This window comes from Carassius auratus, chromosome 50, assembly GCF_003368295.1.
Source record: "Carassius auratus strain Wakin chromosome 50, ASM336829v1, whole genome shotgun sequence".
Taxonomy (NCBI): Eukaryota; Metazoa; Chordata; class Actinopteri; order Cypriniformes; family Cyprinidae; genus Carassius; species Carassius auratus.
In genome coordinates, this window is record NC_039292.1 from 1,063,059 (window position 1) to 1,086,632 (window position 23,574).

Below are 23,574 nucleotides of genomic sequence, written 5' to 3' on the forward strand. Positions count from 1 at the left end.
GAGAGTAAGCAACACCATTCTTGAGGCAAGGGCACCATCCACGAGACAGCTCTATAGCCAAAATTAGTAAGTATTCCTGAATTGGTGCTCTGCATGGCAAGTGGACCCATTTTCATGTGAGGTGTCCTGCATGCTTAGTTTTCTGCAAGAGCTCCTGGATAAGGGGTGCGCCCCATCCACACTCAAAGTATATTTTGCGGCCATTAAGGGCGAATTATTCTCTCGATGACGGCCATTCAGTAGGCAGAAACGACTTGGTCATCAAATTTCTGAAAAGCGCAAGGAGACATAATCCTCCTCTCCCTCGGACTGTGCCGTGTTGGGTCTTATCAATGGTCCTAATGAGCCCCTCAGTTCGGCTGACTTGCTGCCCTTCTTGCTTAAAAAAGGCCCTTGGTTTGGAGTAGGTTAAGTGTTTGTGTCACCCACATGATTGAGTTTGGCCCTAAGCAAGGAGAATGGCTGTTTTAAGTGATAAGGCCCTTGAGTTTGGGCTCAATGACTACAAGGTCATTTTGAAACTGAGGCACAGTTATGTTCCCAAAGTGCTTTCTACTCCCTTTAGAGCGCAAGTAATATCCCTATTGGCACTTCCCATGGGAGACAGCGAGCAGGGACCGAATGCTCTCTGCCCTGTTAGGGCTCTGAGAGTCTATGTGGAACGATATAAAATGTTTTGGCAGTCTGAACAACTGTTTGTTTGCTCTGGAGGCCACCAAAAGGGTCTGCCGGTTACTAAGCAAAGACTATCTCGCTGGATTGTTGATGCAATAGCTCTGGTTTACACATCAGAATGACTGAAATGCCCTATTGGTGTGAGAGCCTACTCCACAAGTGGAATGGCCTCTTCATGGGCGTGGTCCAGCGGCATATCTATCAGAGATCTGTGCGGCCACTGGCTGTTCGTCGCCATCCACTTTTGTCAGATTCTATAACTTAGACATCCCTGCCCTGCAGGCCTATTCTATCTGTTTAAACCTCTTATGTGGGTAGTGGATTCTCATCCTATCAGCTAAGCTTGGGGTGAGATAGTGCCTAAGTCCCTACGGGCCCTTATTAGTGCTCCAACACTGGGCTCGTGGAGCAGCATGTAATTGTTGCTCGTAGTGTGGCGTGATTGGATTTGTGGATTCGCCTGTTTATCTGGATTACTCTTTTGCCTTGTCTCTGCTGTTGTTGTTGTTTGCTGATGTGTTGACCCTGCCTGTTCCTACAACACTTTCTGAATTAAAGCTTGCACTTGGATTCCAACTTTGTCATCACGATGACTCTAATGTTACAGAGGCTGGTGATTCTTTAACATTAGAGGAGTCGTGACGACAAAGTGGGAATCCAAGTGCAAGCTTTAATTCAGAGAGCGTAGTAGAAAAAGGCAGGATCAACACATCAGCAACCAATAACAGCAGAGACAGTGCAAAACAGTAATCCAGATAAACAGGCGTAGGTCAGGGTAGGCAGCAAAGTATCAAAAAACAAGGAAATAGTCCAAGATCAAAACACGATAACACAGAAACTAGGAAGGCAAGACAACAGGAGGCTAAACATTCAATCACTAATGATGTGTGAGCATGTGTTTGTGCTGTTCTTATAGTGTGAGACTGATGAGGTGATGAGAGACAGGTGATTGCAATTGATGATGAGTCCAGGCAAAGGATTGTGGGAAATGTAGTTCAGGGTGAAGTGGCAAGGGTCTGGAATGGAGTGGCCTCTAATGAAGCTCATGGGCACTCCAGCTAGAGATTGTGACAGTAATATAGTACTACACTGACAAAAGTATTAGAAGACAAACCAGACGGTTAAGGAGTCACTAAAGCTGGTGTTTAACATGAAGATGAAGCTGTTTTGGGAGTGCAGTGCTCTGGTGCTGATGTTTCCGATGACTGACACTGCCAGCAGAGTCCAACCTGGGGCAAAAAGGACATGAAAAAATAAATATGAAATAATCTTCAGTCAACAGAGAGTGGAACGGTTTGGTTAAAGGTGAGCATGTAATGTGCCTGCAGTAGATAGTGGACAATGGTGCTGGTTAATGGCTGTTTTAAGTATACGGCTCAGTCCCATAAGAATTAAATGTCACATTGATGAATTGATGCTCAGATAACTTCAAATGGGAATATAGTCTGCACGGAAGACTTTTATTTGCTTGCTGCAGACACTCGTGCTGTTTTTAATGCGAGAGCATTTGGGCCTACACTGTATCTGTTTTACAATGCTAAAAAATTACCCTGATAGCACATGTAGGCTACATCACGAAGATGTCTACTAGATGTTTGCATTTACATCTACCAGACGTATTTTAGAGTTTCCTCACCTACAATATATGAAGTTTTTCTATCAGATGTCAAATAGATGTTTAAAAGATATGTCTTTAAGATATTTAGGATTTATAATACATGTAAAACTGTTATCTTAAAGGCATCTTTTAGATGTTTGTACACAGCAGATGCTTTACAGATGAAGTAAACAGGAGGGGGGGGGGCCGAAAACCTGCCACGTGAATCTCAGACAGTCCTCCTCCTCATTTTAAAAACGCTCCGCACGCGAGTCTCACTCCAGTCGCGCGCTCTCACCATCAGCTTTCATTCACACAGGGTTCTGGCTGTGCTCTCTCTCGTGTGCATTCACTGTCATTTTCATGAATATTTCTCAGAGTAGTGCGGGTCTCGGCACCGTGCTGCCTCTTACTAGTTTCGAGAACACACTTCTGTTTCTCTTCAGTATAATTCTCGCCACAGCCATCATTTTTATCAACGTGTCTGTGTTCGTGTCCATCGTGATGAACAGATCCCTGCGCAGCGAGAACCGCTTCATGTACATGCTCAGCACGTGTCTGAGTGACTTCTGCTCGGGCGTCTCCTATTATTATGTTGGAGTTATGGATGTACGCGATTATTATGACTCCCCGACTCGCACTTTCTACATTGTTCACACTTTCCTGGGTCTGTCCTATATGGCGATTCTGGCCGCGCAAGCGGATCGCTACCACGCGGTCTCAGCGCCTTTCAAATACTCGCAGCGCATGACGCGCAACAGAACCCTGCTGGTGATTCTGGCCTACTGGCTTTATGCTTTCCTCATAGTGGCTGTTAATAATTTGGTGCCTATAGAGGTTGCTAAAAGAGTGAGTGGATTTGGTACTCTTGTGGTGAACATTTTCACCGTCATTATCATGATTGTGTTGAACGTTAGGTTGTTCTTCATCGCCAAATTTCAGCTGGAGCGCGAACCCCCGAGCGAGGAACGCGACAACAAGCGCGCGTCCGTTTATCTCATCATAATAGTGGCCGTGTGTTTTCTGATCTCGTGGTTGCCGCTTTTTCTTCATGTTATTATATGTAACTTCACTGGGTCTATTTGCTATTTGTTCAGAAACGAGGGCACAGACCCCCTGCGCATTCTGGCGCGTCTCAATGCAGTCATCACACCATTACTGTACATCAGAGGCTGTACTGCACTCAGGAGCACCATCATGATTCAAGTCTGGAGAATAGCGCGCTACAAGAGGAAAGGATAAATCTGAGCACACTAAACAAGTTTCTCATAGAAAATCTGAAAATAGAAATGTATAAGCCTGAAGATAAAAAATAATAATCTTTATCAAGTCTTTCTACAATCTTTCTGATTCAACCTTTTATATTTTCTTTGTTGGACTCATATGTTTGACATATTATGGCAAAAGTTAAATAAGCAAATGATTTTATGATTGGATCATTAGATGATTCATATATTTCTGGCATGTTATACATTTGACTATTATTTTAACCCTAAATGATGCAATGTGTAGCATTTTATTTCTTAAAATAACATGTTTGGAAACATATCTAATTGCCATATTTCAAGATGAAGATGCCAGCATTCATCTGGCTCAAATTGTGAAAGTCTGGTTCAAGGAACATGAAGAATAATTTTCACACATGGGTTGGTCACCACAGAGTCCTGAGCTTAACTCCACTGAAAGTCTTTGGATGTGCTGAGTCAACTTTACAGAGTGGTTCAATCCTACCATTGCCAATACAAGATCTTAGCCAAACATGTGCAACTCTTGATGGAAATAAATGTTGTGATGCTGCATAATGTAGTCAAATCAATGCCACAACTAAAGCATGGTACTCAAAGCTAAACACTAAAGGTGCTCCAACATTGCTAGAGTGCAATTTTTTTTTATTTTGGCTATCCAGTGTATTTTTAAATATTCAGTAAACCTTTGTGAATCTAAAACACACAAGTTAAAGCAAACATGAGCAGTTCCATGCCCCTCTCCTTTTTTTTCCACGTGACATGTCTGTTGTGTCTTGAAATAGCATTTAATAAGGTAAATGCAAATGCTTATGATTCTTAATTTTACGTTCTAGGAACTAATTTGTTAAAGGCAGATTAATTATATAAGTGCCAAGATAACACTGTTTATGTGACGTCTGTATATGTACAAACCATATGACTGATGAGTGATTTTTTTTTCTGTGAATCTATATAGGTGTCCAAGGAAAACTTCTTTTTTTATGCACTGTATTATTGGCTTGTGTAAAAGCCAATGTGCTAATTGCTTAAAACGTTATTTTAAATTGATGACTTCTTTTTTATTTCATTTGTAGTGCAAATTGTTTTATTTAATATAATTCCTTTCCCATTTATTTTATACACTCCTAAAATCATAAATAAATAACTAAAAAAGAAAAATGTATATGCACGTGAAATCTTAAAATGAGTGCAATGTTTATAAATTGCACTTGTTATTTACTGTATGTCTGTGTCAGAGATGTATAAAGTACTAGAGAACCATACTTGAGTAAAAGTACAAGTGCTCTATCAAAAAAGTGACTTGAGTAGAAGTAGAAGTGCTCTTTAAGCACCACACTTAAGTAGAAGTACTAAAGTATTCAACATTTTTTGTACTTAAGTATTGCAAGTAGTCTATTTAATAATTTACTACTCAAGTACTGAAAGTAAAAGTAGAAGTATTGTGTTATGTAGCTATTAAAGAAAGTAGTCAAAAGTTTGAACATATTGTTTTTACTATTTCAAATGATTAACCTAAAGGACAATCACAATTCCTTTGACTGTAACTTCTTGTAAACAAAAAATGGTTACTAGGGTTAGTTAGCCCAATTTGCAAAATGATGTCATTAATAACTTACCCTCATGTTGTTTCAAACCCGTAAGAGATCAGAGGGTCATTTAGAATTTTTTGAAACATCGAAAATACATTTTGGTCCAAAAATAGCAAAAACTACGACTTTATTCAGCATTGTCTTCTCTTCCGTTTCTGTTGTAAGACAGTTAAAAACAAAGCAGTTTGTGATATCTGGTTCGCGAACGAATCATCCGATGTAACCGGATCTTTTTGAAACAGTCCACCAAATCGAACTGAATCGTTTTAAACAGTTCGCGTCTCCATTGCGCATTAATCCACAGATGAATTAAGCTGTTAACTTGTTTAATGTGTCTGACACTCCCTCTGAGTTAAAACAAACCAATATCCCGGAGTAATTCATTGACTCAAACAGTACACTGACTGAACTGATGTGAAGAGAGAACTGAAGATGAACACCGAGCCGAGCCAGATAATGACTCGTTCACGAGTCAAGAACCGTTTCTGTCAGACGCGTCTGATTCGTGAACCGAGGAGCTGATGATACTGCGCATGTGTGATTTAGCGTGAAGCAAACCGACACACAGAGCGTCTGGAACCGAACTGATTCTTTTGGTGATTGATACTGAACTGATTCTGTGTTAATGTTATGAGCCCAGGTGCAGTCAACGCCAATGACGCCATTGCGTCGAGCGCAAAAGAATCGGTGAACTGTTTTCTTCAACTGGTTTATTGAATCGAACTGTCAGAAAGAACTAACGTTACTGGTCATCCGAAAACCGATGCAACCGGTTCTTGACTCGTGAACGAGTCATTATCTGGCTCGGCTCGGTGTTCATCTCTCTCTTCACAGCAGTTCAGTCAGCACACGCAGTCTCGCTTGATTCGCTCAATGATGTGCTTCATCAAACCTGCCATCTACAGTTCTGGCAGTGGTTTGTAAATGTAATGGAATGATTCGTAACATTATTATAATTGTAACGAGTAACGATGCAGCACATAAAAAAAATATCGGAGTAAAAGTATTAAACTCAGCGAAAATATGTACCGAAGTAAAAGTGGAAGTAGGAGAAAAAAATAATACTCTAGTAAAGTACAGATACCGCCTTTTAGTACTTAAGTACAGTAGTGAAGTAGTTCTACTTCGTTACTATACATCTCTGGTCTGTGTTCCTTCAGCCTTACATGAGACCTTCAGTCTTCTAATGCGCAGCTTTGTGAGTAACTAAAAAATAAACCTTTCCTTAAACCTTAAACACACCTGAGTGTACAAAAGTTTATTTTCAAAAATATTTTCAAACATATTTCTAATTTATTGATGTTTTTGTTTTTGTTCAAATATGATGCATATTTAATTCAGTAATGTAAAACGAAATTACTATCTAAAAATGTGCTACCTATACAGTTGAGCCCCCACAAAATGGCTTTAATTTAAATTTTTCAAAAATGCAAAACAGGTGTATTCAAGTTATTTGTTTTGTATTTTATTAAGGCCTATTTTAACGACAAAATTGCATTTTATATATATTTTTCGCATATCACACCATTGACCTCTACTGTTTGATAAACTCTTGGTTATGCATGATATTCATACATTGAGTTATGGAAGAAAAAAAAAGGCCTGAAAAACAGTTTCCAGGAACCTGCCACGTGAATCCTCCTCATTTTAAAAACGCTCCGCACGCGAGTCTCACTTCAGTCGCGCGCTCTCACCATCAGCTTTCATTCATACAGTGCTCTGGTCGCGCTCTCTCTCTTATGAATATTTCTCAGAGTAGTGCGGGTCTCGGCACCGTGCTGCCTCTTACTAGTTTCGAGAACACACTTCTGTTTCTCTTCAGTATAATTCTCGCCACAGCCATCATTTTTATCAACGTGTCTGTGTTCGTGTCCATCGTGATGAACAGATCCCTGCGCAGCGAGAACCGCTTCATGTACATGCTCAGCACGTGTCTGAGTGACTTCTGCTCGGGCGTCTCCTATTATTATGTTGGAGTTATGGATGTACGCGATTATTATGACTCCCCGACTCGTACTTTCACTATCGTTCACACTTTCCTGGGTCTGTCCTATATGGCGATTCTGGCCGCGCAAGCGGATCGCTACCACGCGGTCTCAGCGCCTTTCAAATACTCGCAGCGCATGACGCGCAACAGAACCCTGCTGGTGATTCTGGCCTACTGGCTTTATGCTTTCCTCATAGTGGCTGTTAATAATTTGGTGCCTATGGGAGTTGCTAAAAGTGTAACAAGCTTTGGTACTTTTGTGGTGAACATTTTTACCGTCATTATCATGATTGTGTTAAACGTCAGGCTGTTCTTCATCGCCAAATTTCAGCTGGAGCGCGAACCCCCGAGCGAGGAACGTGACAACAAGCGCGCGTCCGTTTATCTCATCATAATAGTGGCTTTGTGTTTTCTGATCACGTGGTTGCCGCTTTTTCTTCATGTTATTATATGTTATTTTACTGGGTCTGCTTGCTATATGTTCAGAAATGAGGGCACAGACCCCCTGCGCATTCTGCCACGGGTGAATGCAGTTCTGACCCCTTTATTGTACATCAGAGGCTGCTCAGCATTAAGGAGCACACTACTAAGTAAAGTCTGGAGAATAGCATGCTTTAAGAGGAAAGGGTAAACTCTCGAACTTTCTGTCTTGCAAACATTGATGAAATATTGATCCTAATGTTATTACCCTCTACTTAATCTCCTTTGTTATGGAAGAATGCTTAATAAAAAATAAAAAAAAACAAGATTATAATTATGTCCAGCCTTTTCTGTTCTTACAAAAAAAATGTTTATATGTCTATTCAATCCATTTTTTTTATAATATTTTCATTAATATTGTTACCCATTTATCTGCCTTGTCTTTAAACAAAACATGTTTTGTCAATCATGTAATATTAACCTTAGATATTTGTGAGCCCCTTGACAATGTTAAAAGGAATCAAAGGCAGGCCTCATAAATTCTTATAGCATAGCTTTAATGTTTTCTCTTTATGACTGGGTATGTTTATTCATAAACCCAAGTAATAATTAAAAATAGATTTAACAATATGGATCATAAAAATCTCTCTTACTAAGATCATTAAAGAGCTGGTCACACATGTTCTGTTAAACTATGACATGATTAATAGAAAACCAGTTGCAATATATAGACATTAAAAAAAATGTATATGTTGAGAGTGTGTTGGTTGAACTCCAGATAATCAGTTATAAGGTGACTTTGACTGACAGATAAAAAAAAAGGAATAAGGAACTCTAAACACGAACACAAAGAACTGTTTCAGTCGAGTCTGAACACCTTTGATTTCCAATGACTGGTTAGGCACACAAGCACCATATATGCCACATTTAAAAGGACAATACATATCTGCAAGATTTTTTCTTTCTCAGTGTGAAGCCTCTGTCTCTGGAGAAGAAGGGAGCGTCGTCTTCAAAATGTGACTTCACACGTGCCCAGTGAGAATCTCACTTTAACATTTGCTTCGTGATGTTTTCTGGTTTCTGAAATCACAATAAAGTTGATTTAATTGTCTGAGAAATGGAGCTCTTGCTTTGATTAATTTATCAACAATTTCCACATGGCCTTGTGATTTATACACTATGGTTCTTTAATGACATCTTTAAAGAAAAATATTACCCAGAACACAATTCTTAAAGACTGTGTAGGTCTGTTTTCATTGTTAGTATCAGATTTGCATTTTTTTAATGATTATAAAGGAAAGGTAGGCTGGACTACTAATTATATATTATACATAGGCCTATGTGAATGACTAATTAAGTCAAGTATTTTTTATTTACTATTTTTGTAATTCGATGAGATCTTTATTATCATTCCATGTAAATATCAACTTGCGAATGTCTGAGGTGACAGTTATCACCATTATATCAACATTTTATGAAAATAACAAATAAGTGATAAAACTCAAACATTAATTCAATTCAAGTTTATTTGTGTAGCGCTTTTTACAATACAAATATTTACAAATCAACTTTACGGAAAATTACGTTTTACAATATTTAGTAGTAGCTTAGTGGTGACTGTCAGTTTAATTGTTCAGAAAAATGAATACAAGATGACGTAGTCAGCCAGACGATGAGCATTATTAACAGCAGTTATTATATGATGCAGTCACACTTGTAGCAATATTTGTTAGTTCTGTTTGTTGATTCAGGGTTAGCATCATCTGGGGTCCTCTGAGGGTCAGCATCATCTCTTCTCAGGTGTTCTGGATCCAGACTGGAGCTTGTGTAAATCCTAGCAGAGACATCATTAGCATAGCTGCTGTTCCAACAAAATAAAATGAATTAGTTTAACCCAAGCTAATGAATACGAATGCGCGTTTGATCAGATGCAACTACACTCACAATTTAAGAGATACATTATTCGAATGCTTGGCGAAAGAGATGCGTTTTTAATCTAGATTTAAACAGAGAGAGCGTGTCTGAACCCCGAACATTATCAGGAAGCCTCTGTGAAAAAGCTCTACGTCCTTTAGTGGACTTTGCTATTCTAGGAACTACCAAAAGTCCAGCGTTTTGAGACCTTAGGGAGCGTGATGGATTGTAACATGGTAGAAGGCTAGTTAGGTACGCAAGAGCTAAACACTTTAGGGCCTTATAGGTAAGTAATGATAATTTGTAACTGATACAGGACTTAATAGGTAGCCAGTGCAGAGACTGTAATATGATCATATTTTCTTGACCTGGTAAGGACTCTAGCTGCTGTATTTTGGACTACCTGTAGCTTGTTTATTGAAGAAGCAGGACAACCACCTAGAAGTGCATTACAATAGTCCAGTCTAGAGGTCATGAATGCATGAACTAGCTTTTCTGCATCAGAAACAGATAACATGTTTCGTAGCTTGGCAATGTTTCTAAGATGGAAGAATGCTGATTTTGTAACATGGGAAATATGATTTTCAAAAGACAATTTCTGTCTAATATAACACCCAGATTTCTGACTGTAGAGGAAGTAACAGTACATCCGTCTAGTTGCAGATTCTGTGTAGTGTTTTTTGGTCCAATAATTAATATCTCTGTCTTATCTGAATTTAATAAGAGAAAATTATTTGTCATCCAATCTTTTACATTCTTAACACACTCTGTTAGCTTAGATAATTGAGAAGTTTCATCTGGTCTCGTTGAGATATATAGCTGAGGATCATCAGCATAACAGTGGAAGCTAATTCCGTATGCATATTGGCAACATGCATATTGAAAATAGAAGTGGACCTAGGACGGATCCTTGTGGCACTCCATATTTTACTGGTGATAAATGAGATGACTCCCCATTTAAATAAACAAAATGGTAGCGATCGGACAGGTAGGATCTAAACCATCTTAGAGCCTGCCCTTGAATACCTGTATAGTTTTGTAATCGATCTATGAGTATGTCATGATCTATGGTGTCGAACGGTGCACTGAGATCAAGTAAGACTAGAAATGAGATGCAGCCTTGATCTGACGCAAGGAGCAGGTCGTTTGTAATTTTAACAAGTGCAGTTTCTGTGCTATGGTGGGGCCTGAAACCTGACTGAAATTCTTCATACAGATCATTTTTTTGCAGAAAGGAGCTCAATTGAGCAGACACAACTTTTTCTAAAATTTTTGACATAAATGGAAGATTTGAAATAATATGAAATAATTTGCCAGTTCATTAGGATCTAGTTTTGGTTTCTTAATAAGAGGCTTAATAACCACCAGCTTGAATGGTTTTGGGATATGTCCTAAAGATAACAACGAGTTTATGATATTGAGAAGCGGTTCTTCGGCTACAGGTAACAACTCTTTCAGTAATTTTGAGGGTACAGGATCTAATAAACATGTTGTTGGTTTAGATACAGTGATAAGTTTATTTAGCTCTTCCTGTCCTATGGTTGTAAAGCACTGCAGTTTATCTTTGGGTGCGATGAATGAAACTGAAGTTCCATGTGAATTTTTTTAAAATTAAGAAGAGAGTTTGCAGATCCCGCGTGACACGTAAATGTATTTGATTAACAAACTACAAATAGAGAAATAAAAAAATTATGGAATATTTGTAGTCATTTTTGTTGCGAATGTATTAGAACATACATTTTTAGAATGTCATGTATGTCATTTTAAAGCATTAAAATAACCTTCAATACATTCAATGGGCACTTTATTTTCCAAAACAAACAAAAAAGGCCCACCAGCTGTCTCATTTTTCCCCCAGGCCATTCATATCCATATTGGCATGGCAAACAGCACATATGAAACACACAAAGCTTTGTAGAGAGACTTCCAAATCTTAGCAAACAATAACAACCATTCAATCATCTCTATTGTTGTTTTTCTAGGCATTTAGACAAAGCTTTCACCTGTGCAGTGCTTAACGTGATGGTCTTAGGTTTGGCCACCTTTTTTCCCTTTTTCTATCTATTCCAGGGCACTTGATTTCTCTTCACCCATTCATAAAAAATTGGATGAGTAATTAAAAGCTTAATTAGTACCAGGTGCACCACTCAGTGGACATTTCTCTTGTTAACTGCCATAGAGTGACAAATGCACATGAATTTGAAAGTTGGAACTACTTTATGCCAACACTCAAACGCACACATTAGAGGACTTAATTGTGAAGGGATGCAGGAGTTCATATACTAACAAGTGCAACTTACAAACATAAAACTCATTTTCAAGTTTCTATGTACCATAGAGTGCCATCTAAAAGAAACATTTGTCATAGAAAAAAATTAAATTTCAATCTTGAACTTTCTGTGACTTTATTTCACACATGTCCATGTGTTACATTTCTAAATGAAAAATAAAAATAAAATGATTGTCACACTTTAATTTACGTAAGTTCACAAGAACAACAGTAGAATAAAAAGGACATTCTCTTTGGATACATATATAGAATCACATTTAAAAAAATCATCAATAGCTTGTACTTACAGATGTCACATACACAATACAATCTTGGCACTTTATAAACAAGTTCCTAACAATGTAAAATTAAAACGTATAAGCATTAATTCATTTGCCCTACTATGTCAAGATACGACAGGTGTCAAGTGAAAAAAAGGACATGGACATGAAACTTCTCAGAGTTTTAACTTGTGGGTTTAGATTCACATATGTTTATATATTTTTAAGTTATCTTTAAAAAGTCCTTTTGCTTGAGGTTTGTCACATCACTTCCTGCCTACAGTCGTCTCCACATTCTGTGAGTTCACTCCGAGAAAAGATTAAACAACTTTTGCCATAATATAACATATCAGTGCAAAAGAAAAATGGTAAAAGATTAAATCTGGAAGAGCAAAATTATGGGAGGAAGTGTGCCGATAAGTGAGATTAACCTGGAAAACCAGACAAGCCTTTCTGTCTAGAGTTTGCATGTTCTCTGTGTCTGTGTGAGTTCCCCCACAATTCAAAGACATGCATCTTATGTGAATTGGACACTGTAAAATCACCCATATGTGTGTATTTGTGTGTTTGATCTGTTCAGGGTCCCCTGACTGGACCGAGACACTGGGAAAGGCTCCAGCACCCCGTGACCCTTCAGAAAATAAAGGGAGCTGGAAAATGGATGGATGCATGAAAAAAAGAGAAGACTTTACTGAGCAATACTAAACAAAGGCCTGCTGTATGTCTCATGGTCTGGATTTCATTGATTTACAAAAGTAAAGATTTCAAAAAGATCTCCAGGAATTTTCCAGTCATTCATCATATAGGATTTATTGTATCAATATACACAGATATAGCTGTTTATTGTAGAAAACACTTTACAAAAATTACATTTTAATCTGCAGGCTTCCTGTTGTTTTCAGATTTTCTATGAGAAACTGCATGTGTTTAGTGTGCTCAGTTTTATCCTTTCCTCTTGTAGCACGCTATTCTCCAGACTTGAATCATGATGGTGCTCCTGAGTGCAGTACAGCCTCTGATGTACAGTAATGGTGTGATGACTGCATTGAGACGCGCCAGAATGCGCAGGGGGTCTGTGCCCTCGTTTCTGAACAAATAGGAAGTAGACCCAGTAAAGTTACATATAATAACATGAAGAAATAGCGGCAACCACGCGATCAGAAAACACAAAGCCACTATTATGATGAGATAAACGGACGCGCGCTTGTTGTCGCGTTCCTCGCTCGGGGGTTCGCGCTCCAGCTGAAATTTGGCGATGAAGAACAACCTGACGTTCAACACAATCATGATAATGACGGTGAAAATGTTCACCAAAAAAGCACCAAAACCAGTCACTGTTTTTGCAACTCCCATAGGCACCAAATTATTAACAGCCACTATGAGGAAAGCATAAAGCCAGTAGGCCAGAATCACCAGCAGGGTTCTGTTGCGCGTCATGCGCTGCGAGTATTTGAAAGGCGCTGAGACCGCGTGGTAGCGATCCGCTTGCGGACACGATGGACACGAACACAGACACGTTGATAAAAATGATGGCTGTGGCGAGAATTATACTGAAGAGAAACAGAAGTGTGTTCTCGAAACTAGTAAGAGGCAGCACGGTGCCGAGACCAGCACTACTCTGAGAAATATTCATGAGTGAGGAGATAAAGTTAAATACAGTAAAAGAAAAAGAACAGATCCATTGCTGACATGAAGCACGAGCGCATCAGTATAGTGCACGCTTTTAAAATGCGAAGGTGGTCTTACTAGTTCTCTCACGGGACAGACAGGATAATATGAAATCAGCAGCATCAAAACAACATGCAAAACAGATTTTATATAATAACTTTAATTAGAGCATAATAATCAGATGAACTTCACTAGTTTCGTCATCAGAACAAATTTGGAGAAATAGATCACCTCCTCTGCAGTGAATGGGTGCCGTCATCAGAATTAAATTCCAGAAAGCATCATGGTAACACTTTATTTTAGTGGTCCCCCCAACATATTACTTATTAAGTTACTTTGCAAGTACTTGTGTAGCTACTATTCTAACCAAACAGTCTACAGTTGAAAAGTCAGTTAACAGCATGTCTGAAGTATAAATAAGTGAAGTAAAAACATGCCAACATCTCAAGAGTCCACAAGTAATCAACACCAATATAAAAACCAGATTCCCAAAAAGTTGGGACGCTGTACAAATTGTGAGTAAAAAAGGAATGGAATAATTTACAAATCTCATAAACTTATATTTTATTCACAATAGAATATAGATAACATAACAAATGTTCAAAGTGAGACATTTTGATATGTCATGGCAAATATTGGCTCATTTTGGAGTTCATGAGAGCTACACATTCCAAAAAAGTTGGGACAGGTAGCAATAAGAGGCTAGAAAAGTCAAATCTACATTTAAGGAACAGCTGGAGGACCTATTTGCAACTTATTAGGTCACTTGGCAACATGATTATGTATAAAAAGAGCCTCTCAGAGTGGCAGTGTCTCTCAGAAGTCAAGATGGGCAGAGGATCACCAATACCACCAATGCTGCGGCCATAAATAGTGGAGCAATATCAGAAAGGAGTTTCTCAGAGAAAAATGGCAAAAAGTCTGAAGTTATCATCTTCTACATTGCATAAAGTCATCCAAAGATTCAGAGAGTCTGGAACAATCTCTGTGCGTCACGGTCAAGGCCCAAAAACCATACTTGATTCCCGTGATCTTTGGGCCCTTAGACAGCACTGCATCACTTCCAGAAAACAATGTTGGTGAACACAATCCACCGTGCCATTCACCATAGCCAGCTAAAACTCTATAGGTCAAAAAAGAAGCCATATCTAAACATGATCCAGAAGCGCAGGCGTTTTCTCTGGGCCGAGGCTCATTTAAAATGGACTGTGACAAAGTGGAAAACTATTCTGTGGTCAGACAAATCAAAATTTGAAGTTCTTTTTGGAAAACTGGGACGCCAGGTCATCTGGAATAAAAAGGACAAGGACAACCCAAGTTGTTATCAGCGCTCAGTTCAGAAACATGCATCTCTGATGGTATGGGGTTGCATGAGTGCGTGTGGCATGGGTAGTTTACACATCTGGAAAGGCACCATCAATGCTGAAAGATATATCCAAGTTCTAGAACAACATATCCTCCCTTCAAGATGTTGCCTCTTTTAGGGAAGACATTGCATTTTCCAACATGACACTGCCAGACCACATACTGCATCAATTACAACATCATGGCTGCGTAGAAACTTATTCTAACTTATTTTACCCATTTTTGAGTGTAGGCCTTTTTCCTTTAAAACGTGTAATCAATAGAAAAAACGTTAAAAAAGGTGAGCAAAAAAGTTTGATGTGCACATTCATCGGTAATGCAAAAATTGTTGGCACATTTTGTAGGAAAAAAAAAGCCTTCACAAAAGAGGACCGAGAGCGAAGGGAGGCTGCTAAAGGCAGTTCAACATTGCAGACATGAATACAAAGCTCCAGTAAGCCAGCAGGTAAATCAGCATAGAATATTTAGCAGTTTGTCACACTTTAATTCTTGTAACTGAGTATATTTACCATTATAATCACTTTTCTTGATACTAGTAACCTATAACAAGTCATATTTTATCAAAACCAAATTAAAAGTAGGCCTGTAAACAGTAAAAAAAAATGTGTATATATATATATATAGAGAGAGAGAGAGAGAGAGAGAATACATGTTTTAAATAAGTTATTTGTTAGTGTATATATAATATAGATTTATGCTGTTAAATATTAAATTAAATGTCTAATTCGTATAGGGGGGAGTGGGGTAAAGGTTATCCACTTTTTATTTATGTGGTCCTCAAGATAAGGGAAAATGATGCAGAAGTACAATGCAAGTATCTATCCTCCAATCCTATCCAAATGAAAATATTCCTATCATTTTAAATAATCAGAATGTATATATGACAAAGGGTTCTAAAATATGGCTTCTTATAGAAAAAAAAAAAGTGCTCCCATGGCTTAGTTTGCCCCTGGTTTAGGGTAAGTTGACTCAATCATTTGAGTCAGTTCGGGAGTTCGGAGCGTGAATCATTTTAATCAGTTCGGGAGTTCAGAGCGTGATTGCGAATCTGAGTCATATTGGGGATCGTGAATCATTTGAGTCAGTTTGGGATTTCGGAGCAGGTTCGAGAATCATTTGAGTCAGTTTGGGAGTTGGGAGCGTGAATCATTTGAATCAGTTCGAGAGTTCGGAGCGTGTACTCGAATCGTTTGAATCAGTTCGGGAGTTCTTAACGGATTCGCGAATCATTTGAGTAATTTCGGGAGATCAGAGCGGCTTCGCGGATCATTTGAATCCGTTCGAGAGTTCGGAGAGGCTTCGCGAATCATTTGAGTCAGTTCGGGAGTTCGGAGCGTGAATCATTTGAATCAGTTCGAGAGTTCGGATCGGGATCGCAAATCATTTGAATCAGTTCGGGAGTTCAAAGCGGGTTCGCGAATCATTTGAGTCAGTTTGGGAGTCCGGAGCGTGAATCATTTGAGCCAGTTCAGGAGTTCGGATCGGGATCGCAAATCATTTGAATCAGTTCAGGAGTTCGTAGCGGGTTCGCGAATCATGTGAGTCAGTTCGGGAGTTCAGTTTCGCGAATCATTTGAGTCTGTTTGGGAGTCCGGAGCGTGAATCATTTGAGCCAGTTCAGGAGTTCGGATCGGGATCGCAAATCATTTGAATCAGTTCAGGAGTTCGTAGCGGGTTCGCGAATCATGTGAGTCAGTTCGGGAGTTCAGTTTCGCGAATCATTTGAGTCTGTTTGGGGTTCGTGAATCATATCTGTATATGGATAGGCATTTTTAACTAATTTAGTAGCTAGTTCTAATTACGTTATCCACGCGTGTTTAGGTGTGATATGTGAACTCGTATTTTTTGTTTTAATGATGTGCCTTTTAACAGTGTCAAGTATATTCAGAAACTAAAATAGTGGCTAAAAAGTGCATGCATCTAGGCTAATGTAAAGAAACATGATGAAGTCATACTAGTGCACGTGGCACTACAGGACCACACTAATATTTCAAATTTAAATGTCAAGCTTTGGCTACGACTGTGGTGCCTTCCATTTCCCCAGTGTGTTTCTCTTTTTAACAGTCTGGCAGAAATGATGGGTGGCTCCAAAATACATGGTCACATGACACTAAAACTGTACAATTGCCATGATGTAGGGGATGGATCAACTTACACACTGGCTCAACCTACCCCACTCTAAGATGATTTGAAAGATGGCAGATCTTCTAATCATGATAACCGATCTCTGGCAAATTGGTTCTTCACACTAATTTATTGATTTGATTAAAATATCTGGATTAAGTATACTGCGTGTTCTCTTGTTCCCCATAAAGGGCAGATGTATGTATAGGCTATGTGAAATTTAGCTAGCCCACAAATTAAGTTATAAGACACCTGCTGGTCCAAAATCTGTAAGTGCAATGAAAACTAAGTTCAAACATGTAGCCTACGTTGTCATTTTTCACAAACCACAAATGCTGAACAAAAAACCAAGTATGAAATGCATGTATAATAGCCTACATGTTATTTTATTCATCTGTAGCATGTTTTTATGAAAAGCTTGGCTAAACAGGCCAGTGAGTGGCAATTAACTACTCTTTCATTTTTCTTACAGAAATGTGTCATTAAACATTAATAAAACTGCTCTTCAATTTTCTTTGGCGACTGCAGTGTTAATAATGGTAATAATATGCCTATAATTAATTGTATAAATTAATAGACCAGTTTTTTTGTTGTTGTACTTTTTAAAAAAAAATTTAAACATGCAAGGCAATAATTTAATGTAATTTAATAATAAAAGTTACCTAATAATAATAATAATAATAATAATAAAGCATATAACATAACATGCCATTTAACGTAACATGCCTACATTAATTGGAAATGCTAAAACCTCTTAATATTGTCAATTTTTTAATGCTTTTTTTGGAGTTTATCTGTTTGTGGCATGTGTCAGTGTCTCATGTGTGATCTCAGTGGCATGTATGATGTCTCAAATTACATCATTAACAGAAACATATTATGATCTCTGTTTGTTTTTGTGTGTATGCGCCTGATTAACCACAGTAATGATCACCAAATATGGGATTTTCATCTCCCGTGATCCATTGTTGTGCTGAAGTCTTCATCCCAAAGGGTTAATTTTTATCCCAAAACCCCGGTGATGATAAATGGTTCTGACAGCTTTCGCTTTTACATGTTTTAACGTAATTGCTTAAAATGTTATTTTAAAATGATGACTTTTTATTTTTATTTCATTTGTAGTGCAATAGTTTTATTTAATAGAATTCATTTTATTTATTAAGATTATTTTTTCCCATTTATCTGCTTTGTTTTATTATAACTTGTAGGCTGTTAAATAAACAAAACAGCATGTTGTGTCAATTAGGTACTTTTATTTTTTAATTGGCTTGACATTGTAGTAAAAAATAAATATTTCTGTGACTTTATTTCACACATGTCCATGTGTTACATTTCTAAATAAAAAATAAAAATAAAATGATTGTCACACTTTCATTTACATAAGTTCACAAGAACAACAGTAGAATAAAAAGGACATTCTCTTTGGATACATATATATAATCACATTTAAAAAATCATAAGTCTTATATCTTGTACTTACAGATGTCACATACACAATATAATCTTGGCACTTTATATAATTCATAAAAAAGTTAGTTCCTAACAATGTAAAATTAAAATATCAGTGCAACAGAATAAAATAATGCCGTATAATAAAATATCAGTGCAACAGAGAAATGGTAAAAGATTAAATCTGGAAGTGCAAAATTATGGGAGGAAGTGTGCCGATAAGTGAGATTAACCTGGAAAACCAGACAAGCCTTTCTGTCTAGAGTTTGCATGTTCTCTGTGTGTCTGTGCGAGTTCCCCCACAACTCAAAGACATGCATCTTATGTGAATTGGACACTGTAAAATCACCCATATGTGTGTATTTGTGTGTTTGATCTGTTCAGGGTCCCCTGACTGGCCCGAGACACTGGGAAAGGCTCCAGCCCCCCGTGACCCTTCAGAGAATAAAGGGAGCTGGAAAATGGATGGATGCATGAAAAAAAGAGAAAAAGACTTTACTGAGCAATACTAAACAAAGGCCTGCTGTATGTCTCATGGTCTGGATTTCATTGATTAACAAAAGTGAAGATTTCAAAAAGATCTCCAGGAATTTTCCAGTCATTCATCATAAAGGATTTATTGTATCAATATACACAGATATAGCTGTTTACTGTAGAAACACTTAAAGATAAAATTTTAATCTGCAGGCTTCATGTTGTTTTCAGATTTGCTGAGAAACTGCATGTGTTTAGTGTGCTCAGATTTATCCTTTCCTCTTGTAGCGCGCTATTCTCCAGACTTGAATCATGATGGTGCTCCTGAGTGCAGTACAGCCTCTGATGTACAGTAATGGTGTGATGACTGCATTGAGACGCGCCAGAATGCGCAGGGGGTCTGTGCCCTCGTTTCTGAACAAATAGCAAAAAGACCCAGTGAAGTTACATACAATAACAAGAAGAAAAAGCGGCAACCACGTGATCAGAAAACACACGGCCACTATTATGATGAGATAAACGGACGCGCGCTTGTTGTCACGTTCCTCGCTCGGCGGTTCGCGCTCCAGCTGAAATTTGGCGATGAAGAACAACCTGATGTTCAACACAATCATGATAATGACGGTGAAAATGTACACCACAAAAGCACCAAAGCCCGTCACACTTTTAGCAACTCCCATAGGCACCAAATTATTAACAGCCACTATGAGGAAAGCATAAAGCCAGTAGGCCAGAATCACCAGCAGGGTTCTGTTGCGCGTCATGCGCTGCGAGTATTTGAAAGGCGCTGAGACCGCGTGGTAGCGATCCGCTTGCGCGGCCAGAATCGCCATATAGGACAGACCCAGGAAAGTGTGAACGATAGTGAAAGTACGAGTCGGGGAGTCATAATAATCGCGTACATCCATAACTCCAACATAATAATAGGAGACGCCCGAGCAGAAGTCACTCAGACACGTGCTGAGCATGTACATGAAGCGGTTCTCGCTGCGCAGGGATCTGTTCATCACGATGGACACGAACACAGACACGTTGATAAAAATGATGGCTGTGGCGAGAATTATACTGAAGAGAAACAGAAGTGTGTTCTCGAAACTAGTAAGAGGCAGCACGGTGCCGAGACCCGCACTACTCTGAGAAATATTCATGAGTGAGGAGATAAAGTTAAAGTTAAAGACAGTTAAAAGAAAAAGAACAGATCCATTGCTGACATGAAGCACGAGCGCATCAGTATAGTGCACGCTTTTAAAATGCGAAGGTGGTCTTACTAGTTCTCTCACGGGACAGACAGGATAATATGAAATCAGCAGCATCAGAACAACATGCAAAACAGATTTTATATAATAACTTTAATTAGAGCATAATAATCAGAGGAACAAGATTCTGAAGATTTTCATGATTCTGAAGTATAGATAATTGCAGTAAAAACATGCCAACATCTCAAGAGTCCACAAGTAATCAACACCAATCTGGTAGATCAGTTAATGTCTTGTGAAGTGAAAAGCTGCATATTTGTAAGAAACAAATCCATTATTAAGGTGTTAAACTAAACCACTTATGGCCAAAATATCAGTCCATAATCCATCCTTTTACATCAAAATCCAGCAACGTAATTGCTCAGAACTGATTTGGATTGTTTTCACTTGTAGATGATAGAGCCTACTTGATCTGTGCATATTTCTCTCCTTATTCAGATGAAAAAAGTAATATTATGGATAGAGGACTCATATTCATTTACATCTTGGATGTTTCATTTTTGAGTGTAGGCCTATTCCTTTAAAACGTGTAATGAATTAAAAAAAAGTTGGACGTGCACATTCATCGGTAATGGTGTGGCCTTCTAAAAGTGCTAACAGCTTGTGCAAAAATTGTTGGTGCACTTTGTAGAAAAACAAAACAAAAACAAAAAAAACAATTCACAAAAGAGGACCGAGAGCGAAGGGAGGCTGCTAAAGGCGGTTCAACATTGCAAAGAAGAAAACAAAGCTCCAGTAAACCAGCAGGTAAATCAGCATAGAATATTTAGCAGTTTGTCACACTTTAATTCTTGTAATTGAGTATATTTACAATTATAATCACTTGTCTTGATACTAGTAACCTATAACACATCATATTTTTATCAAAACCAAATTAATAAAAATAATGTAAATAGTAAAAATTAATAATAAAAGAAATATATAAAGAGAGAATAAATGTTTTAAATTAGTTGTTTATTTTTTAGTATATAATGTAGATTTATGCGGTCAAATATTAAATTAAATGTCTAATTCCTATGGGGGGAGTGGGGTAAGGTTATCCACTTTTTATTTATGTGGTCCTCAAGATAAGGGGAAATGAAGCAGAAGTACAACACAAGTATCTATCCTCCAATCCTATTCGAATGAAAATATTCCTATCATTTTAAATGATCAGAATGTATATATGACAAAGGGTTCTAAAAATATGGCTTCTTATAAAAAATAGTTTTCCCATGGCTCAGTTTGCCCCGGGTTTAGGGTAAGTTTAACAAAGTCGAGTTAGTGGGTGTCACAAACCAAGATGAAGGTAGAGGGTTTAGTGCAAGTGGATATGTGACAAGGTAATGTTGAGTCTAGGATCAATCCCAGAGCTCTGGAGAGTAACACAAGGAATGTCTTTATATGAGTTTCACAGGAGATCGTCACGGAGGAATCTGAGAACATAGAAGAGACAGGTTAGTGGAGAATGGTCGGGCACCAGTTTGGGGTAGTGAACAGTAGACCGGACGCCGGAGTACTGGCATGTTGGGGGCTTTATCCTGGTGAGTGATGGCTGGGTGCAGGTGATCGGTACTCCGGCAATTTGGATCAGGCGTGATTAGGATCAGGTGCAGATGATGATTGCGGTGGCTGTGAGTCCCTGACATTACCCCCTCCTCAGGGGCGGCTCATGATGCCCTGATGCAACGACGAGGGCGAACTCTGCCTCTGGATGCAGGACGATTAGAATGTAGTTGATGGAAATCTTCCAGAAGAATGGGATCTAGGATATCATCCCAGGCCACCCAGGAACGTTCCTCTGGTCCGTACTTTGCATACCCAGCCTAGTGAAGGAAACGGTTACACCTGTGCTGGTCTCCTTGACAGTATGCCTGGAGGAACCATCCGAGTTCCCGAATCTTCCGCTCAGTCTGGCCGTTAGTCTGAGGATGGTACCCAGAGGATAAGTTCACCGTGACCCCTAGTAAATGGAAGAATGCTTTCCATACCCTTGAGATGAATTGGACATGGATGAAAAGGGATTCCGCTGTTTCCAGGGCAGTTGGTAATCTGTGGTTGTACCTGATGACATCCTGGGACATTCTGGGCCACCAGTACAGAGGTTGGTGGAGTGTGAGGGTCCGTTGGGAGACTGGATTTCCAGCTCCCGGAATACTGTGAACTGAGCCCAGAAGGGATTGCTGCTGGGACCGGGGGACATAAATCCTCCCTTCTGGGCCTCCCAGTGGCGCTTGTAGATCTTTTGTAGCGGCTGTGATGTCCTCGTCCAAACTCCAGACGATGGGGCTGACACTCATGGCTGGATGGAGCATAGTTTCTGGGTCCGAAGGAGTGTCCAATGAGTGCAGACGAGAGAGAGCATCAGCTTTGCAGTTGCAAATTCCAGGGTGATAAGTGATGGTGAACTTGAATCTGGTGAAGAACAGGGTCCAACAGGCTTGCTGGGGATTTAGTCTTCGGGCTTCAATGAGATATTGGAGATTTTTATGATCTGTGATAACAGTAAAGGGGTGGTTAGCCCCCTCCAACCAATGTCTCCATTTTTCCAGAGCGAGCTCGATTGCTAACAACTCCCTGTTCCCGTAATTCTGCTCCACTGGGGTCCATTTCCTGGTAAAGTAATCTTAAGGCTGGAGGCGTTAAGGCTCACCGATCTTCTGGGATAGCATGACTCTGACGCCATTGGTGGAGGCGTCCACTTCAAACACAAATGGAGACTCAGGATTCAGGTGGCGAAGGATGGAAGCCATGCTAAAGGCTTCCTTCAGGGCTTGAAAGGCTTTGTGGGCAGTGAAAGTCCAGGACAGGGACTTGGGCTTACCTTGAAGGAGAAAGTTCAATGGAGCAGTATGTATGGACCTGTGTAAAGATGACAGGGGAAGTCGTGGCCTAATGGTTAGAGGATTGGACTCCCAATCGAAAGGGTTGTGAGTTCTAGTCTCGGGCCGGACGGAATTGTGGGTGGGGGTAGTGCATGAACAGCTCTCTCTCCACCTTCAATACCACGACTTAGGTGCCCTTGAGCAAGGCACTAGTATGTTACGTCTATGTTATTTCATATTAAATTTCCACAAAGTCCTGCCAACAACATTTTAATGGTTATTAATAGGCCTATATGTATTGCTGAATAATAATAATACTAAAATAAAAACTGATAAAATGATATACGCCTAACCTAAATTAATGGTGCAATGTGATATCATTTAACAATGCTCATTCCTCCAAAACAGAGAAAACATCTTTCACAAACATCTGTTTTTTTGTGTTTAGTGTATAT